Source organism: Heterocephalus glaber, unplaced genomic scaffold, assembly GCF_053883595.1.
Source record: "Heterocephalus glaber isolate CG9 unplaced genomic scaffold, H.glaber_assembly_v1.0 deba00001457, whole genome shotgun sequence".
Taxonomy (NCBI): Eukaryota; Metazoa; Chordata; class Mammalia; order Rodentia; family Bathyergidae; genus Heterocephalus; species Heterocephalus glaber.
In genome coordinates this window covers 46,019,903-46,039,524 of record NW_028258305.1, presented here as the reverse complement: position 1 = coordinate 46,039,524, position 19,622 = coordinate 46,019,903, and the positions used below count along the sequence as shown (strand labels likewise).

Here is a 19,622-nt window from a genome sequence, read left to right as displayed (position 1 = left end):
GGCTTGATATACTTCATTCCATGCTCTTCTTGCCTTGAGGGTTTGTGTGGAGAAGTCTGCTGTGATTCTGATGGGTTTTCCTTTGTATGTGATTTGTCTCTCCCATCATCCTTTTGGTACAATTCTGACTGTCAGCTTGTCAATTTCTGCTCATGCCCAAAGTGTGAAACCAACTATTTCCTTCATTCTTGTCCAGGGTTTTATTTGACTAAGATCAGAGAATGACTTCTGTGCTTGCTCCAGAGTGAAGATGTGGCGGTTGAATTTTATTTGTCAGCTTGGCTAGAGTATGGTGCCCAATTCTTTGGTCAAACACTAGTTTAGCTGTTTTTCTGGAGACATTTTGTAGATATGATTAATACCTACAATCAGTTGACTCTAAGTATAGATTGCCCTCAGTGATGGAGGTGGGCTTCATTCAATCAGCTTTAAGAGATGTTTCCAGGAGAACAAGAATACTGCCTTAAGACTTTATTATAGAAATCTTGCTTGATTGCCAGCATGTTGATCCACTGTACACATTTTAGACTCAAAACTACATCTACTCCTGAGTTTACATCCTGCCCTTTTGGCCTGAAGATATTGGACTTCCAAACCTCACTGTTACATAAGAGTGAGAGAACTCTTGTTTTTTGTTTTTTGTTTTTTTTAATAATTCACATTTCCTGATAAGTGTTTTTTTTCATTGAATTTACTATTATGTGTTCCACAAGTCTGATGAGAATGACATACTTTTGTGAAGTAGGAAAGTAAGAAAACTCAGTGTAAGAAGCCCTATTTAAGAATGGAAAGCACGGCTTTCTAGCAGTATGCGTTGCACTATGCATTTTCACATAACTAACTGTACTTTCTCTTTGTGCACTGCTGCCAGTTCTGTGGGGGCTTCCTCAAGGGACTCCTGGCTTAGAGAGGCCGTCCTACAAAGAGGGAGCATGCAATGAGTGCCATGGCAGGGCTAAGCAAAGGCCACTGTGGGATACACAGCACATAGGGACAGACCTTTAATTCACCAAGCACAGGAAGTGTGTTGTTGGAGGCAGGAGATGTTTGAGGGGCTGGGAGCTGAGAAGAGGGTGGGATGCTCCAGCTTCTTCCTGGCTGTGGCCGACAGGACCAGGCTTCCCGTACTCACAGAGGCCCTCCGGAGGGTGACTTGTCAGGGGAACCCTCTGTCTTCTCACTTTCTCAGTGTAGAACTTCCTGGCTGTGAATAGTATCACAGTGAAAAACTCCAAGAGATGTGTTTCCCTTGGGGAAACTCTTTCTTTATGTGTGGACCAGCAAAAAAGCCCATGCCTGCATACATATGTAAATGCTTTTCCTAGCAGAATCAATCTGCCACAGCCCGAAATACTGCTGAGAAAAATCTCACAATTCGAATCTCACCGTGTACATCTTCCCCTGGTAGCAATTCCCCATGAGTGAATGACTGGGTTTGGAGATTGCATCCTCTTGTTTTTGGGGTACAATGTATGCTCAGAGAGCAGGGCTTGTGCATACATCTTTATTCACTTTTTGCTTAGTTTAAAATGGTGTGTTTTTAAGAGCAAATGAAAACTTAAGCTTGCTATTGAGTTCCTAAGATCTTTGAATCAATTTCAAACCTGGTTATCTCCCATGATATAAAGATGATAACCACTCTCAAGAAGAATTTTGCAGACAAGAAGTGGACTTTCATTGCCCTTCAAGAGTCTCAGTTTCTGAATGTCTCATTTTTAAATTAGTTTAGAGTGGTAACAGGAAGCATAGAGGATACCTATTACTTCCAGGCCCAGAAGTGAAGGGTGCCGGAAAGTAAATGGACATCACATGATGATGAGTAAGGGAAGAATGCCCTTCAGGCGTAAGACAGGCCTCATGTAGAGCAGAAGCTCATAAGGAATGTTCACCGAGAGGGTTGCGGAGGTTGGGGATCTTGCTGATGTTGGACCATGGGTTCCAGAGGGCCTGATGTGAAGGACCTGAGAAAGGTTGCAAGATGAGATCAGATTGAGGATTTAAATTCCATGGAGAGATAAGGAATGACATTTGATTATTTCCCCAGCTACTCAGCCCAAGTTGGGGACATATCCTGTCCATCGACAAATTCTTTTGATTGTAATTTTAAAGTAGCTCACCAATCCCACTGCTTACCACTTCCACTGCTACCACTAACCCTATGCAGCCTTTTTTCTCAATGGCTAGACTTTTGACTGGTCTCCCTTCTTCTACCTTGCCTCCTTCCTTCTTGGTCTCCATATTGCAGTAGAAAAGTTTCTTTAAAATATTTTCTTACAAAAACATTCTAATCATGCCTTTTTTTTTCCTCCAGGGAATTCTTATGTTTAGAGTACATTTAAATTCTTATCAAAATGTATACGGATTTATGTATACTATTCCGTAGCTATTTCTGTTGCATCATTTCCTGCCATGTTTCCTTCATTTCTGTTTTCTTTAGCCACACCGGACCCTGTGACACATGCTCCTACCTTGGTCTTTGCCTTTACTTTTCCTGCTATCTGGGATACTCTTTCTCCAGATACTCACGTGGCTCACTCTTTCATTTTGTTTAACTCTGTCAAAAAGCTTTCTCACCTAAGAGGCTCATAGCATCTTCTTATTCTTGATCTCATGGTCCTGTTTGACTTCCTATCGCAGCTCTCAGCAGGACGTAATATGTCCTGCCTCCCTTTTAGCACCACATGAAAGTGCAGGAGTTTAGCAACTGCTGGGTTCTCATGTAGTAATTAACTCTTGAAGAAATGAAAGATTCAATCTCCATTTTGTGGTGTTTTCGACATTTGTATTGTTAATTCTATTTGTATCTTTTTCTCCCATGTCAAGGAACTCCGTTATTTCTTTGCTTGAGAGACTGTTTCCTCCTTTATTACTGGTCTGAGATTCAGGTCTGTCCATGATTGGACATCATCCCCTATGTCAGTTTTGATTTTTCATTACTCTTCCACCAGAAGCCACTGGTCTCATATTTTCCTGTTCATTTTACTGCCAGCACTGCATGTTTCTGCCCCTACTTGCAAAATCTTCCAGAGACCTCCTGACCTGGTCTTTTCTATCCTAAAGCTGTATAGAGCTGGGCAGCTGCACCATGCATCTCGGCACCTGATCACAGAGCCTTACTTGTTTGTTGCAGATAAAAGGCAATGGGGAGATAACCGAGTACCTAGAGAGGATCTTAACTTGAGGATGTCACAGACCTCTCGATTCTAGTACCAAATCCTAGTCTCTCCAGCAGTGTTTTAAACTACAACACACACCACTCCCACCATTGGTCCTCCCAGAGTAGGAATCATGTTCATTTCATTTGTATTTCAGAGATTTTTCCTGTCTTGCTCAATTAATGCATGTGAGATGGAGAAGGTTTATGTGAGACATAAAAAGTTTAACTTGGCACCATACTAAAGTGAGCCTCTCAGTGTCTTTCTCTGAATATTGTTAGTGTTCTCCATAAGCTTCATTTTTTATGAATATCTGTACTTGAAAATATAGATCCCAACATGATTCCGCTCTGGTGCGGAAGAATTTTATTCATTGACATGAAGTCACAAATATTTTAATTATTAGGGAAACCTGTCTTCAATCAAATGTCATATTTTAACAAAGCTGTCATCCAATAACCTGAAACAAACTCAATGCAGAACTAATTTGTTTTATAATTAACATTCAATCTTTGGTGTCAAGTGGATATCATAATTTAATGGTAATAATTAGACTTTATTGTAATTAGCTTGAAAATGAAGAATACATTCAGATGTATTCAAAGTGATGCCAGGAGTTGATTCTTAATCTATGTATCATTTTATAGTAGAAGGTACTATGAACATGTCAATTCTGGCCAAAATAGTCTATAAATTTAATGCTAATTCAATGTTAATGTTAAGTTTTAACAATATTGACGAATTAATTCTTACTTTCTTCTTGAAGAAAGATTTGAATAATAAATGGGCAGGAAAGGCTTGGAAAAAAATTTAGAGGATTAGGGAATATGCCTTACCACCTATCAAAATATGCTGAATGGTAAATGTAATGACTGTAATGTAGTTCCGACATTGAATAGGCAGATAAATTGAAGAGACAAGAAATTCATAAACAGTCTAATTTATGTTAGAGTTTTATATATGATGGTGTTAGTACTTTTAATCAATGGAGAAAATGTTGATTAGTCAGTGATCTTGAAAGGATTGGCTTAAATTAGCAAGAAATCCATTTTACACATTAATCAAACTAAGGTAGATTAAATATTCAATATTTTAAAAACCTATTATGAGAAGAACATTTTCTTCTAATCTGTCATTGCTTGCCATTAAGGCCAGAAACCACAAATGAAAGAACACAAATTTAACTTCTAAAGGATAGAGTTTCTGTATGAAAAAATATAACATTCAAGTTGATTGAAGTCTTTAAGTTAACCAATATTTATTGTGTAGCTACTGCATTGAAAGCATGAACCACACTAGTATATAGTCAATACAGCATACAATGAGTTAATATTTTAAATGTTCAAAGAATTCCTACGAATTAATAGTGAAAAGATTAACAACTTGAGGGAAAATGCAACAAACACATGTAAAGGTAATTTACCAAAATACAAAACCTAATAAACAAATGAAAAAAGCTTCATAATCAAAGTTGTAATTTAAAACAATGTATATCACTTTTCACTTATCATATTGATAAAGATTAACAGCTTGATAATGTCCACTGTTGATAATGGTGTAAGCAAATAGACATTTCAACTTCTGTTATGAAAGTACAAATTGCAGTTTTTGAAGGACAGTTTTGCAGTGCATAACAACATTTAAAATGTGTATAACTTTTCATCCAGCAATCTATTTCTAGAAACAAATCCTAAAGAAATTACTTGTACAAGTTTGTAAGAATTTACGTAGAAAGCTTTCATTTGAGCAGGGCTTACACTAAGAAAGTGAAAATCATCTAAATATATACCTGGAGGTATTAGTTAAATAAATGGTTTCATGAATGTGATGAAATTTTATGATTTTGTTATAGTTAGGTAGTTATTTGTGTACTTACATAAAACAAGCCTACAATATAATAAGGAAGTCACCTTTATAGTGTGTAGAGGGTAACTTCATTTTGAGAGCATATATTTGTAGGTACTAAAGTAGATGTGTATATGGTAAGATATAGAAGTAGCAAAGGAAGGGAAATTTTTGTTCCTTTTTGTTTGGCATTTTATTAAGTGTTAGAAAATTCCATCCCTAACAGCAGCACTGCTAATGACAAATGAATTGTGAAAATAATACACCTGTATCAACCTGTGCTTGTAGAGGTTCTGTTCACAAGGCAGTCATCTAACTGCTCTGTATGCGCTCGGTAGGGATGACCCAGAACTTACTTAGTAAAATGCATGCTATTTTATATTAATTGCTTTCTTTTTCATATTGCTGGTATGACATTTATCTTAAAGTGTGTACAGGAAGATTATATAATCTTTGAATTTTATGTGAGGATAATAAAGGGGCATTAGATCTGAAAACATTGAAAATTACTTATTCAGGTTGTGAGATTCTTTTCTTGTTTACTAACCATGGGAACCTTGGATACCCCATGGCAATTTCAGAAATGTGGTATAAGATGTTTTCAATGAAAATAAACCCAATTCGCACCAAAAGTCTCTATTAAAAGCTGACATTTCTGCAGAGCCTGATGGATCTGTGGGGAGTTGCTTGCAGTGTAATTAGTGGGAGTCACATGATAAATCGAAATTTTCCAGTGTTTCACAGATGACCAGATCATGTGATCCAAGCTCAGTCTACTCTCAAATGCTGATCCACTCTCAGGGCCTCCCTCTAGGTTCCCACAGTGTTGCTAAGTTTGTCACCTATTTGGACAGTTGTTCTCACACTGGAGCCTGCATCACATAAAATGGAAGGCTAATTGAGATACAGATTACTGAGCTCTATCCTCAGAGCTTTCATGCAGTGTGTCTGAGGTGTGGCTTGAGATTTTGTCATTTTAACAAGTTGTCTGGTGATGCTGATGCTGCTGATTAGGGGTTCACATGTTGAAAACCACTTAGGAGATGCTAGAAATTCATGTATATTCTTTTCTCCTGATTGTTCACATAGGAGTTTAAAGGAAGTGATGTGCTTTTGGAAACCTAGTGAAAGAGAAAAGAAACATGGGACCAACAATGAGTCTAAAACAAAATGCCAACCCTAGATTCCCATGTATTTGAGGAGGGGGCTAAGTGGTAACTTTTTCAAAGGTCTCTATGTCCAGAAGTACTGATGTCTGTAGAAATCCCCTGCAACACCTGGAAAAGAGCCATTAGCCTATTAAGAGCTTCTGCTTGGGAAAAAACTTCTCATGGTCAGACTGCTGGGGGCAAATCTGTTTTTTGAGGAGGAGTACTGAGGATAGAACCAAGGCCTTTGCCTTCTCACTGAGCTGTAGCCCAAGACCTTTTCATATTTTTTTACTTTGGGACAGAGTCTCACTAAATTGCTTGGGCTGGGCTTAAATTCATGATCTTATTGCCTAATATTTTTCAAAAAGACACACACACACACACACACACACATATCCATACAGAGAAATTGAGTCATATACTTCAATTGAGACAACTGTATCAGAGCCTTTTATTTTTAAATACATAAGTGTAATTAGAAATCTTGACATTACTTTTACTTTCTCTTTCTATGTGGTTCATTTTTTTCCCATTAACTTTATTGGTACATTTCAGGTATGCAATACAGTTACATTCATCATTGGGATCTTGTACCTTTACATAATGCATCTTGGTTCTTATTTTTTCCCCTTCCCCTGCTCTCCCTTCACCCCCTCCACCCTTCCCTATTTACAAAAATTTTGTTTCCATTTTTTCCTTTTCTCATATTTTTCTTTTCCCTTCTTTCCTTTCCCCTACCCCTCCCACTTCCCCTGCTCCTTTAGACCTTTTCTTCCTATTTCACATTGTCAATTATACATCTTGATCCTTATTTACACTTTTAGTTTTTCACATCAGAGAAACTACTCGGTATTTACACATGTGTGCGCTATTTATTTCACTTAAGAGTATGGCCTCAATGTGCATCCAGTTAGCTTTAAATGTCTCTAGTTTATTGTTCTTTATGGCTGAGTAGTACTCCATTTTATAGAAAAACCACATCTTCTTTATCCAGTCTCCAGTTGATGGGCAATTGGGCTGTTTCCAAGTTTTAGCTATTACAAACTGTGCTGCTATGAACATGGGTGAGCATATCACTGTGGTATGATTCTTCTAATTCAAATACTTAATTCAGTGGTCAGTGGAGGAGACTGTCAGCTTCAATCTTCTTCCCAGATGAACAAAGCAGAACTCCATTGTTATTGTTCTTTATATAATCAGGCCTAATAGTCACAATACATCCTTCACACATGGCCAAGCTATTTTTGGTTTCTGGTGGTATCCTACAGAGTTTATCTTAATGTTCTTCCATGTGTATAATTTCCTAGGACATTTAGTACTTAATATTCTGATGGTTTCTGTTACATGTTTTATCTCCCCACTGAGTCAGTGATTCAAATGCAAAGTCTGTTATCTTACACTATTTCTTTATTTTCTAGTGCTGAGCCCACAGGAGGTGCTAAATAGAGCAGTAGTTGTTCTTGTGGGGAAGAAAGAACTCATCACAACCACATAGGGAACTTTTGGAAACTGTGCATTCCAGTTATAACGCACAGACAGGCCCATAATAATTCTTAAGGTTCTAGATCTTGAAGAAAAGATTGAAATTATAAAAAGAAATATAAGTAATATCACTAAAAAATCAAAAAGGAAGGTCAATTGCCAGTACACTCTATGATGTTTTTATAGAAAACTCTTTATCAGACGAACTATTAGAACTAATAGGCAGTTCAGCAATGTTCCCAGATACAAACACAATACATAAAAATCAGCAACATTCCTCTACCTCATCAACAATTCACTAGAAAATAATACTAGACAACAAGATATTGATAACAAGTATAAAAATAAAATACACAGAAATTAACCCAAGGAAGAATGCAGATGCACCTTTTTTGAGGCAGAGTTGCTCTGTAGTTCAGGTTGGCCTTGAACTATGAAGCCCAGGCTGTTCTTGAACTCATGACAATCCTCTTTCCTTGGCCACCCCAGTGGTGGTGTTACAGGTGTGCACAGCACACCTGGCAAAAATATATTTGTGATGATATTAAGGGACATAAAAATGTGGATAAATGGGGAGAAGTTGTTATGTTCCAGGATGGCATGATTGAATATTACCTGTAAGTCAAAATCCCCAATTTATATGTAAATCCTTGAAAAAATTTAGTCATGTTTCTTTGAAATTTGAACAAACTTCCTAAAACTTATATTAGCTCTATTAATGACTATATAAAATTCCAAAAAAGGGAACAAAGAGAAACAGGAACAGAGAATAGGGAACTCACAGAGCAATGGATGTAAATGTGTCAACTGGATATATTATAAAGGCAATGCCACAGAGCAGTAGGTAAATGGCAGATTGTTTTGCAGCTAATAGTAAGGACACTGATTCATTTGTTCAAATTTCTAAAAAGCTAAATTCTTATATTAAATCATATAAAATTTATGTATTTATTTAGTTGAATATGGTACAATATGATAAATACTTTTCTAAATTTTAAGGAAATAGGAGTGAGAGAATAGGCAAAGACCTTGGTCTTGTGTAACTTTCATCCTAGTGGGGTTCAGTGGGTAACTAACATTCACACATGCATTTTCATGTATATTTGTGTGTACAAACAAATAATGCTTCAGTTTTTCATTGGCCAGGAAATGGTGAGTGGCCCCACACATAGGGAGATCTCGGTGTCCAATGTAGAGAAGTAAGAAATGGATCCTCAGAGTGTGCTCTGCAACTTCTGCTCCAGAATGAGCTGGACTTGGAAACCCATTGGATACGGCAGGGGTGGCCTTGTGTGTGGCCCAGAGCATTGCCCAGGACTCCCACTGCATGACAGGAGTATGGAAGCATCTTGGTGATAGTTACCCTGGGAAGAATGTGGAACTAGTTTGGAGTTCTATTTTGTCTTCATTTCTCTTATTCAGTCTCTAGCCTGTGTGGGAAGAGTATCATTTTAGCTGTTATATCAGAATTATTCTTGGTATAGCATCCCATATAACCAAGATTTTAAGAACTTGAAAGACCTAAGCCTACTTGGATACTGTGGTTTTACTTTCATCCTTTCAATAAGGAGATAACAATGTTTTCTCTTTATTCCAGAGCATGCTGAAGCCTGGATGCCTGGGGTACTGGCAGCAGGTATGGAAAAATTGGAGAAGAGACTCTTGTATGTCTATTTAGGTCTGGCCCTGTATGAATCAAAAGGCATATGTATGAGAAAAATGAATGTTTTACCTGATCATATGGAATTTCTGTATATTTGTGATTTACTACTACTAATAATGCTTGCTTTCTGGCATATAAAGACAGCATGCCCACCTGGATGCTGCAAGGCCTGATGGAGCAATGTCTCAGAGATAATCTCAGAGTTTAATTTGGAGATTATATGTATATATCTACATCTATACTACAGATATGGTATATTGTAAGTATTTAGGGTTCTTTATATATATTTGTGAGAAAGTTTAAGGGTTTGTTGTTATGACTAAGGAAAGTGGCGCTTCTTAATGTTTTAGGGCAAGCTGGAAACTCAGGACAAGTTAATTCAGCAGTTTTGAGTCTTAACTCAACAGGGGAGCAGGCAGAAGACTCAGGCAGGGTTTCTGCATTACAGTCTTAAGGTGACTTACTTCAGGTTTCTTCAACTTCAGAGAAGCTTGCTCTTTGCTCTTAAGCACCTCAAGTAATTGGGTGAGGTTTACCCACATGGTGCAGGGAAATTGAAGGGTATACTTACTGAATGTCTACTACTGTAGCGATTTTACAGATTTACTCACTTGTTATCTATTTACTCAAAGTCTACATGTAAAATTACCTTTAGAGAAACATCTGGACTGATATTTAACCAAACAACTTGAAACTATAGCTGACTCAAGTTGACACATGAAATTAGCCATCCCGGGGAGCTAAGCTGCTTTATATTTTAAAATAAAGGAGATCTTTCTTGGATGTAGAGATTCTTCTTTGGAAGTGCAGCATAGAAAGTACAGATCATGATCTCTGCGACCAGACTCCTGGGTTTGGATCTTACTTTCATTACTTAGCAGTTTTCTAAGCCTATGTAAATTTGTGGAATCTATTTGTGCGTTAGTGTCCTAATCTGTAAAACGTGAATATAATAATATTATCCACATCACGTGGCTGAGGAGGATTAAATGAATTAATGCAGGTAAAACTGTGTCCCATGGAGTGCTCCATAAGGATTAGGTATAGTTTGAAACTTGATTGCTATTATTAGACGGCCTTGGAGACGAGGGTAGGCATCCAGGGAATGGACCAGGACAAACCAGCGTGAGGAACGCGGATGGGCAAATTTCAGCACCAAGGCCAGGGCCAAGGAGCGCAGGTTGCAGTTTAATGTGGAGATGCAGCTGCTAGATTTTAGGTGTGTTTGGGTGTTAAGTTTCTTCTTCCTTTTTCTCCTCAGTATTGTAGTTTCTTAAAAGAGCCTCACATGTTCAGGAAAGTTGGCTAACTGCTGCAGTCTAGTATCCGCTGTGGTTTGTAGTTGCCCTGGGAACTAGTAGCAACCACAACATGTTTTCATTCCCGAGGAAGTGGTTTGGTAGGGAAATGAAATCGAGATTCTACTTATTTTATTTGAATATTGAAGAAAGGGCGCACTTTAGATTGTGCAGCTTGGGGCATCTCAGTAGCACACAGAGGCACCTATTTGCATCTGGTGCTTTGAGTACCTCCCCACCCCCTGGCCGCTGTGCTGGCCTGTCCCTCCTGCTTGGCCTTTGTGTACATGAAAAGTCTACTTTTGGATATTTCTCTTTTGCTTAAAACATAGACAAGCATGATGAAGTGAAAAGAGGGAGAGATACTGAAATCAGCTGCTTGGACTGTATCTTGCAGCTCTGGTCCAGCTAAAAGTGGTAGAGAGAGGTGTTCTAAACAGTGACTAAGTGTCCATGGGACCTAGTGCTGAGGTCCCAGAATGAAGCAGGGAAGACTGTAATTGTTCCCCTCCCTGAAAACTTGGATTCCAGCTCATCTTAGGACTGGGAAAGGCCAGTTTTAGATTGGTCAGACTTGAGCGCCTCACAAACAGCTATCACAAGCCAAATCACTGGTGCCCGGGAAAGAAATTAGCATTTATCGCATTTTAGTAAGAATGATGTGGACCACTTAAATTAGATTTCCTTTCATTTACAACAGACTTATAATCCTATTTTGCTCTAATCCAGCCATTGTAAAATTGGTTACAAGGGTCCTAATTTTCTGAGACATTAAGGTTCACCATTCTATCAGAGCATTTTGATTTTATCCATTTTCATCCATCATTAAATTTCTTATGGCTAAGAATGCCAGAGGCGACCTACCTTTCCAATCCACTGCTGCATTCAGCAGTAACTGGATTGAGATCAGAAACATTTATTTTACTCAATGCCTTATCGGCTCTTTTCCACTATTTTAAACCCTACTGAGGGTCAGACTGAAAATCCTTCTCTGATTCTAACTGTAATCAAGCGGGAAATGGTTTTATTTTATTTTAAACTAATATCAAGCCTTAGAAGACAGTATTATTGTGTAGAGTGGGATTGGATGACCCATTCTGCCATTGCTTAAAAGGTACAGTTTGCATATCTTATCATCATGCCCTTGCTGATGTGGTGTTCCACACTTCAAATCCTCTGCCCGCTTGTTCTACTTACATTGGTGTGTCTCTCACACGGAAGCCTCCAAAGTCTGTGCCAACCATAGGAGCTGATGGTCACCTGTGGCCTGTCCTCCGTGTGACCTCCTGCACCGAGAGGGTCTGTGTGACCTGTGCAGTCGGTCCGTCCACAGCACGCCACCCTTGGTTGCTTCCTCTGTGTGAGTCCTGCCACCCCATCCGAACTGGGCACTTTGTGAAGCCAAGATGATGGCTCGAGCTACTTCAGCACCTTTCCTAGATGACAGAGAACATGGCACGGGGCAGGTCTAGCAGGGGGAGGCCCTGTGTGGAAAGGTGTGGGCTCTCCTAGGCCCCTGATACTAGGTGCCTCTCAAATGTTCCTCTGAGGAGCTTCTTGATCCTCCTGTCCCTCTAGGTCCCTCTTGGCCCTTAATGGCTTCTGGGATGTTATATTTGCCCATGTGATCTAGTGGAGGAAGAGAGGTGGGAGCATAGAACAGGAGCAGCTGCATCCCAGTCTGCACTGAGCTCACTGGTGTTCCAGGTGCTCTAGCTTCCTTTGCTGCAGAGCAGGAGTTTGCTCTGCCTTGGAAATTCATCATTCCTCCTGTCCAGCCTTTCTAAATGGTGGCCACATGCGGATCTCTTGTGGAGTTATGTGCAAACAGGGGAAGGATAAGCCTGGAGCATTTTATAGGGAACTTGAGTTGCTCTGATTCCAAGCAGAAGACAGGACAGAAGGCAGCACTGGTGATTCTGACCTTGGTGATCAGTGTTACAGGTGAGCAGCTAGTGTGATGCTTCGGTTTGATGTGTCACTCAGCAAGGTCTGGCTAAGTGCACGGGTTGAGTCTCATTCTACTGGAGTGCAGTGGTTAGGGGACAGCCACTTGTCTGCTATGGCACCTGGATTTGAATTGCCAAAACTTCTACTTGGGAGGACTAAGTCTAAGCCCAGTCTCATATGCTGTGGTCACTCAAAGCAAAGAAAATCTCTGGCATGGAGGAGAGGGATCCATAGGAGAATCAGAGGCAGCTTTTGAACAAAATAGGTCCTTATTATTCAGTGAACCTTGTGAACAGCCCACTGACTGGAATGTACAAAACAGAAAATCTCTCTTCTTTGAGGGAGCAGATAGCAGTGTGGCCTGGCACAAGCCGTGCTCCAGAGAACATGGAATCACGTATGAGCCAGGTGCAGGTCTCACCAGTCAAGGTTCCCTGGAGCTGAAGAGGCAGAAGGTATGAGAGAGGCTGACAAGACCCCCTTTCCCTTTCAAATTTAATGGGAAGGATATCGAAGTCACCACAGAAGGAACTGTGCGCCGTTCTAGAAAATTTAGGTCAAGTGTTTTGGGTCTTTTGCTTTGTTTTGTTTTCCAAAGTCAAAGAGCTCACTTTAATGACTTTCTGAAGAAGACACTTCTGTGACTTTCCTTGGTCTCAATCACCTTGTAGTTCAGAGAACACATGGAAAGAATGCACTGGAACCTAGGCCGTCTCTAATGGTTTTTCCAGTTCCATGGATGCTGGGCAGCTTGACTGCAGCCCTGTGCTAAGGAGACCCTCTGTGTCCAGGACCATGGTTCCACGGCTTCCTCTCATATATGTTGGCTCTACTGGGAGGCTCACAAGATAGGGGATGAGCTGGGAAGAAAGAACCTGGAGAGAGACTTGATCCGATCTGGGCTCCATCTTGTCTTTTGGTTCTTCTTGCTTGCTGAGGAGGTCTTGAGTCCTTTGCAGGAGAACTGCCATCTCACCTGTCATCAACAAGTTCCATTGTCCACCACTGGCTTAACAAGTGATATGAGCCGGACTAATGCCAGAAGGCAGACCAGATATCTCAGGATCCACCCACCAGGATCCAGCCACCCTTGGAGGTGGTCTATCAGAAAAACACTGCAGTTCTGAATGGGATGGATGTGGTGACCCTTCAGAATAACCCAACAGGACTTGAACAGCGGACCTTAGAGAGGCCCAGGGCTTTGTCTGGCCTCATCGCTCAAATCTCCCTCTCTTCCAAGCCCCCTATTCTTATAAGAGTTGGCTTCCCAAGCTCTGAGTTGCAGGGATAATGGAATTCAGAAACTTGGATACAGCTGGGGACAGAGGAGAGGGTGAGTTCCTTCCCTCACTGGCAGTATGACTGACTCAACTCCTACTACATTAGCCATGCGCACCAGAGGCACTGTAGTCATCAAGTGGGGACTGCTGCTCCTTCTCCTGACTACCTGGGAGTAGGCTGCTGGAAAGTGGTTTGTGGAAGCCATTCTGGCCACTAAGGAGAAAGGAGCTCACAGATCCAAGGGAACATTTCTTTCCTGGCTCAGACTTCCCTTGCTTGATTTCTGCCACTGAGTTTGGCTGTAGCTCAGAGATGCTATTCTAAAGACAGACCATCAGAGAGAAAGGTAGGTCAAGGGTTCCCTTATCTGTTCTCTGGAGTCACTGGAAGCTGAGCATTGCACAAGGTTTGTCCTCAGTTTTCACTTTGGCCCTCTGTATGGTTATATGGAGGTAACCTACAAATGGTGAAACAGAGACCCAAGAATTGAGATTAACAATTTGGATGATGTTTTTAAAAAGAGCTCTGGGGATGGGGATTTAGCTCAGTGGTTCTGCTGCCTGCCTCACAAGCGCAAGGACCCAAGTTTGATCTCTGGTACAAAAAAAAAAAAAAGAGCTCTGTATCTTCTATCATTACATCCTGTCACCTGGAAAGCTCCATGCTATGTAGACTTGAGAAAATTTTCTTACCTCTTTAAAGCTCATCTGCAGAGTGCGGTGGCCCAGGCCCACTCACAGGGCCTTCACAAGACTATATAAAAGAATATATTTGGCATGGTGTTTGGGACATCATAAGCCCCTCAGAGAATGGCAGATATTAATGTGAGGCTTTGATCATGAATTCTGAGTGATTCCACTTGCTCCTAAGAACCAGGAAACCAGAGCCAGAGAATGGTAGAGGTTGGCAAATAGGGAGTTCTGGGCTCACGATATTCGACCTTATTATCCTACTGTCTCTGGTTGCCAGGCTTGCTACAAAGATGATTTACCTTAGACCCGTGTGACAGCTGCTTCAGATTATGCTCTGTTTTCTACTGGGGCCTGGAACAAAGACAGGAAGACAAAATGAGGATGTTTTCCTTTGTGTCCACAGCTGCTTTCAAGTTAAAATAGTCCATTGTTGTGCTAGGCCACAATGGAAGAGAAGTGTAGCTGAGTGGCCAGTTGATTCTGTCTCACGTCTTGGGCTTTAGGTTCTGCTCTGTTAGGGTCATATGAGGTTTTGGAAACTTGACTTGAACAGTTATTACTAACTAGTAAATGGACTATTTGTCTTGACTCTTTTCTTCTTTGCTATAACAAAATTATGTATTCATTGGTTTTGCCATGTGCCTTTGGAGTACCTCCCAGTAGAGTATGAGTGTGTGGCCCATTGATGGTGGGCATGACTTTCGCCGTTGGGATGTTACCATACATGAGAAGAGGCTTTGAATACACTTGGGCTGTTTGGCTTGGCTTCTTTCTTACATTTCCTCTTTTGGCCATAATAATAACATGCCCTCGGTAACTCCTGATCAAGGGAGAATGAGGAGACAGGTGAAACATATCCTAACTCAGTTCTTAGTCCAGATCAAATCCCAGCTGAGCTTGGGTGACCTCAGCTGAATTCAAGCCTAGTTGCAGACCTATGATGGAGAAAAGTGAATGTTTAAGTCATCAAGATTTGGAGGTTGGTTGTTATTTAGCACTGTTTTGAATTTATAGCTGATGAAGCCATATGTCCACTGTGTGAAGCTGTGTGATATAGCTGTGTGAAGCCATGTGCTATAGCCATGTGTCCACTGACACATGGACCTTCTAGTAAAGAATCAGTAGGAGAATCTGATGGCAACAGACAGGCTGGTATAAAAACCCTGGGAGGAATCCTGACTTTTCTGGACCAGAATGCTGAACTACTTCTTCCCCTGGAGGAGATTTTAGACAACACTGGCTGGGTACAGTTTATCCCCTTTTCTGCTCCCAGAATGCACTTTGCTATTGCTCAGAGTAGACAGTTAATAAATATACGCTAGATCTTACTGAAATGCAATACAGTCAATCTAAGGAGTGTTGATCTCCAAAAACGGGGCATTTTGAAGGAGCACCCAAGATGCAAACCAGGAAAAAGGACATGAGAAAGATGGGCCTACTTCACCAGAGTAAGGCCAACTATGACAGAACTCTGGAACATGCCCTGAGCCTGTTCATAATGTCGTAGCTAGGGAATACACCCCAAAACAGCATCTCCTGACTTTGTCTGTACAGGCTCACATAATATAAGACTATTGACCTGGGGCCTACACAACAGAGATTTATGTCTTTTACTTCCAGAGTCAGGAAAGTCCAAGCTTAGGGTTACCAGCAAGATCAGGTTCTTGTGAGGGCTCCTTGGGCTTGTGATGGCTCGAGTTCTGTACTTACGTGGTGAACAGCAAACAAAGAGGAGGAAGCTCTTTCTGTCTCTTAGTAAGGACACTAATCTCATCCTCACGGTTTAATCACCCCCCAAAGTCCTTTGCTCTGAATGCCATCACATTGAGCATTTAGGGTTTCTACATACAGGTATTCGGTGGTGGGGGTGTAAACGTTGAGTTCATAGCATTTCCCTCCTGGAAACGACTCTTCACTGTGTAAGTAGATGCCTTGCTCCTTCATTTTCCGCAGCTCCTTTTCTTACCATCCCACCACCGCAAATATCAGGTAGCCTGATACTTTATCCCAGCAAAGGCTGGTTATCACTGATACCTACTCACATGATTCTGCGGAGACATGAGGACTACCCCTTCTCAGGAATATTTGTATCCTTTAAGGAAATTCTAGGAATAGAAAAAGTCTTCTGGCAAATAAATAAGCCAGTAATGACACACAAAATACACTGTTGGCTGTCACTGTTTCCTGGGAGAAAGGTCTGTGGCAGCCCCTTTCCACCCCTCCCCGATGTAGGGTTGCTGTGTGAGATCAGCTCAGCTGCTTCTGTCACTCCTTTTCCTCTGTGTTTGCAATGAGTTTTCCTTAAAACCACCAGAGGCCCTAGGGCACGGCCATGCGTGCGTGCACGTACTGGTGCCTGGTGTGCTGATGGTGCACAGATCTGGGGCCTGCTTCCTTATACAGCCAGTGCCAGTGCCTAGAGGGGCAGCACCACTCTCTTCCTTGGACCACTTTCTTTTTTCTTTTCCTTTTTCTTTTCTGGTGACAGGGATTGAACTCAGGACCTTGTGCTTGCAAGGCAGGCACAGTGCCACTGAGCTACATCCCTGGGCTCTCTTTTTATTTTTTTAAAAGTTCTTTCATTTTTTAAATTTTTAGTAACACATGTTCGCAGTTGTTCCATGGACATGACACACCTTAATTCTTCTTATGTCCTCTACCCCTCACCTCTCCTCTCCCTTCATCTCCCGGTTTCCCATTATGCACATATTTTGCTCTTTAATTTATTTATTCTTTGGGCTTTTCATATAAGAGAAACCATGTGATATTTAGGCTTGTGTGTCTGATTTACTTCACTTGACATTATGGTCTCACTCAAATCTGTTTTCTTACAAGTGACCCTAACTTATGATTCTTTAAAGCAGAATACTACTCCATTGTATATAAATGCCACACTGTATCCATTCATCTGTTACTGGACATAGAGGCTGCTTCCAAGTTTTAGCTGTTATGAATTGTGTCACTATAAACATGGGTTTGCACATTCACTGTAATATGTCTTTAACTCTCTCGGGAAGACACCTAGAAGAGGAAAAGCTAAGTCGAGTAGGAAACTGGCTAGCTACATGCAGAAGATTGAATCTAGCCCATTATCTCTCACCATGTACTAAACTAAACTAAAATGGATCAAAGAACTAAATGTGAAAACACAACCACCCAACCTGCTGGAAGATTAAAAGGAGGCTAGTTTCTAGTAACCATGGAAAAGCCACAGAAGCTGAGGGCTGCCAAGTGGCAGGGGCCTGAGGTTTAGAACCTTCGGACTGGAAGCTCAGTGTTCTCATCCGGGAACTGGGGAAGCTCGCAAGCTGGGAGGCTCAGGTGAGACGGAGGGTGAAGGCTCTCGGGGTGACCGAGTTCTGCATGCTGTTGTGAGTAGAGTGATTATGTTGGCTCATGTTGTGTACTAAGGCTGGTAAAGCTTATTTCGCCTTCCTCTGGTCTGACACAGCATCATAAGGCAACGCGGTCACTGCGCCAGGGTGGCTTGGCAGCAGGCAGCAGGCAGCCTAATCCCAGCTGAGTGCGTACTAGCTGGGATACCTTGGGCAGGTGACTCAGTCTTTCTGTGTCTAGGTATTGCCACCTGTACAGGAAGAAAATGACAGTATGAACTCTCCACAGTGATTGTCTGACTTAGGTCCATCAATACCTAAAAGGTGTCTAGACAGTGTGTGACATGCAGTAATCTTTCAAGAGGCATGAGCAGCTTTGAAATAACCACAAATTTGCAAAACATTGCAAAGAAATGTATGGTGAGGTCCAGTGCATTCCTTACCCAGCCTCCTGGAATGCTGACACCCAGGATAACTGATTCGGCATCCATGCCATAGGACTTGCTCAGATGCTGCCAGTTCCATGTGTGGTCGGTGTGTGCCCACACAGCTTCCTGTGGCCACCACCGTCAAGGTGCAGACCTGGGTTGTCACCTCATCCTGTCTCCTTATGGACGCACTAGATCGCTATTTTTAATGAATTTAAGTACGCAGAAAGTAGGAATTCTTTTCAAAAGAACATTTTTAAGGCAAGAAATGTCTGACATTGAACTTGTGAAATAGTAAACTCCCTGTCCTTGGTTAGCATTTAAGAAAGCTGGGTCTTTTTATGGGGGACTCTTTAAAATGATAATATAGGAGAAGGAGAGGAGAGGGCAAGACTATACCCTGTAGGTCGGAAGGTTCCTAGAAGGAGGGAAGTTTCACATGGGCCTGAGAGCAGGGAGGCAAAGGGGACTGGTGTGAGCATGCTCCGCAGCAGAAAGGGCAGCCAGTCCTCCTCCGCTCCACACTGTGGGGGTCAGGCTCCTCTCTGCAGTGTGAGGTCAAGGATCTGAACTAAGGGTCTCACTGTAAGCCGGAGTGTGGGGCTCCTTCACCTCCACTCTGGGTCTGAGGGCTGGTTCTTAAAGAGAAGCACTGGGGTGGAAGCCTTGGGCTCTCCTGTTGCTGTGCAGTCCACATCCCCTCGCCAGTGCTGCCCATTGCTGTGTCTTCCTTTAATCTGGGCTCCTTTCTGAACAGGAAATGTGTGTAGACCCAGGGGTTTATCTCTTCTAGCACTCTCTGTGACACTGCCTCTTCTTCAGAATGCATCACTTCTTTTTCCAGGGGGCCGCAGCAGGTAATTTAAAAGACTAACAAACTTTGGCATAGATCACTTTAAGAGCTAGCGAGCTGGCTGGAATATTAATGAAGCCATGCAGTGATAGAGTTGCTTCCTGATGCAGGAACATATCAAAGAGGTTAGGGCCACGAGTGTTGCTCTGCAGAGGCCCATGTCTATTATCTAGTCCTTAATTACTTCATTAAAATTCAGCAGAGGAGCTGCCCAAATCCAGTAGCATGCCCAAGGCTCACTGGGTGATTTCCCTGCCTGTGGCTATGCGTGATTTTTAGTTCTATAGGTCTCCAGAGGTAGGAGGCCAGGCTGCAGGCAGGCAGTGCAGCTGCTGCTGGCTGTGTGACCTCGTGGCACCAGCTGGATGGCTCTGACCATCTCTCACAGGTGCCAAGATACCCTGCCCACTCTGGGGTCCTTGGGGAAGGAGGTTACCCAGAAAAATCTACTGCAGATCACAGACATCTCCTTGGCTGCACATGCACCGA

At 41.7% G+C, this 19,622-nt stretch overlaps 1 long non-coding RNA gene across 1 annotated transcript in view; it reads left to right on the top strand.

Annotated features, from left to right (window-relative positions):
- The window catches only part of LOC147827081 (uncharacterized), a 101,977-nt gene that overhangs the window by 32,726 nt on the left and 49,629 nt on the right, over positions 1-19,622 (top strand). Inside the window, exon 3 of the long non-coding RNA XR_015453247.1 lies at positions 9,231-9,269. This is a non-coding gene — a long non-coding RNA (uncharacterized LOC147827081). The remainder of the gene's footprint in view (positions 1-9,230; positions 9,270-19,622) is intronic.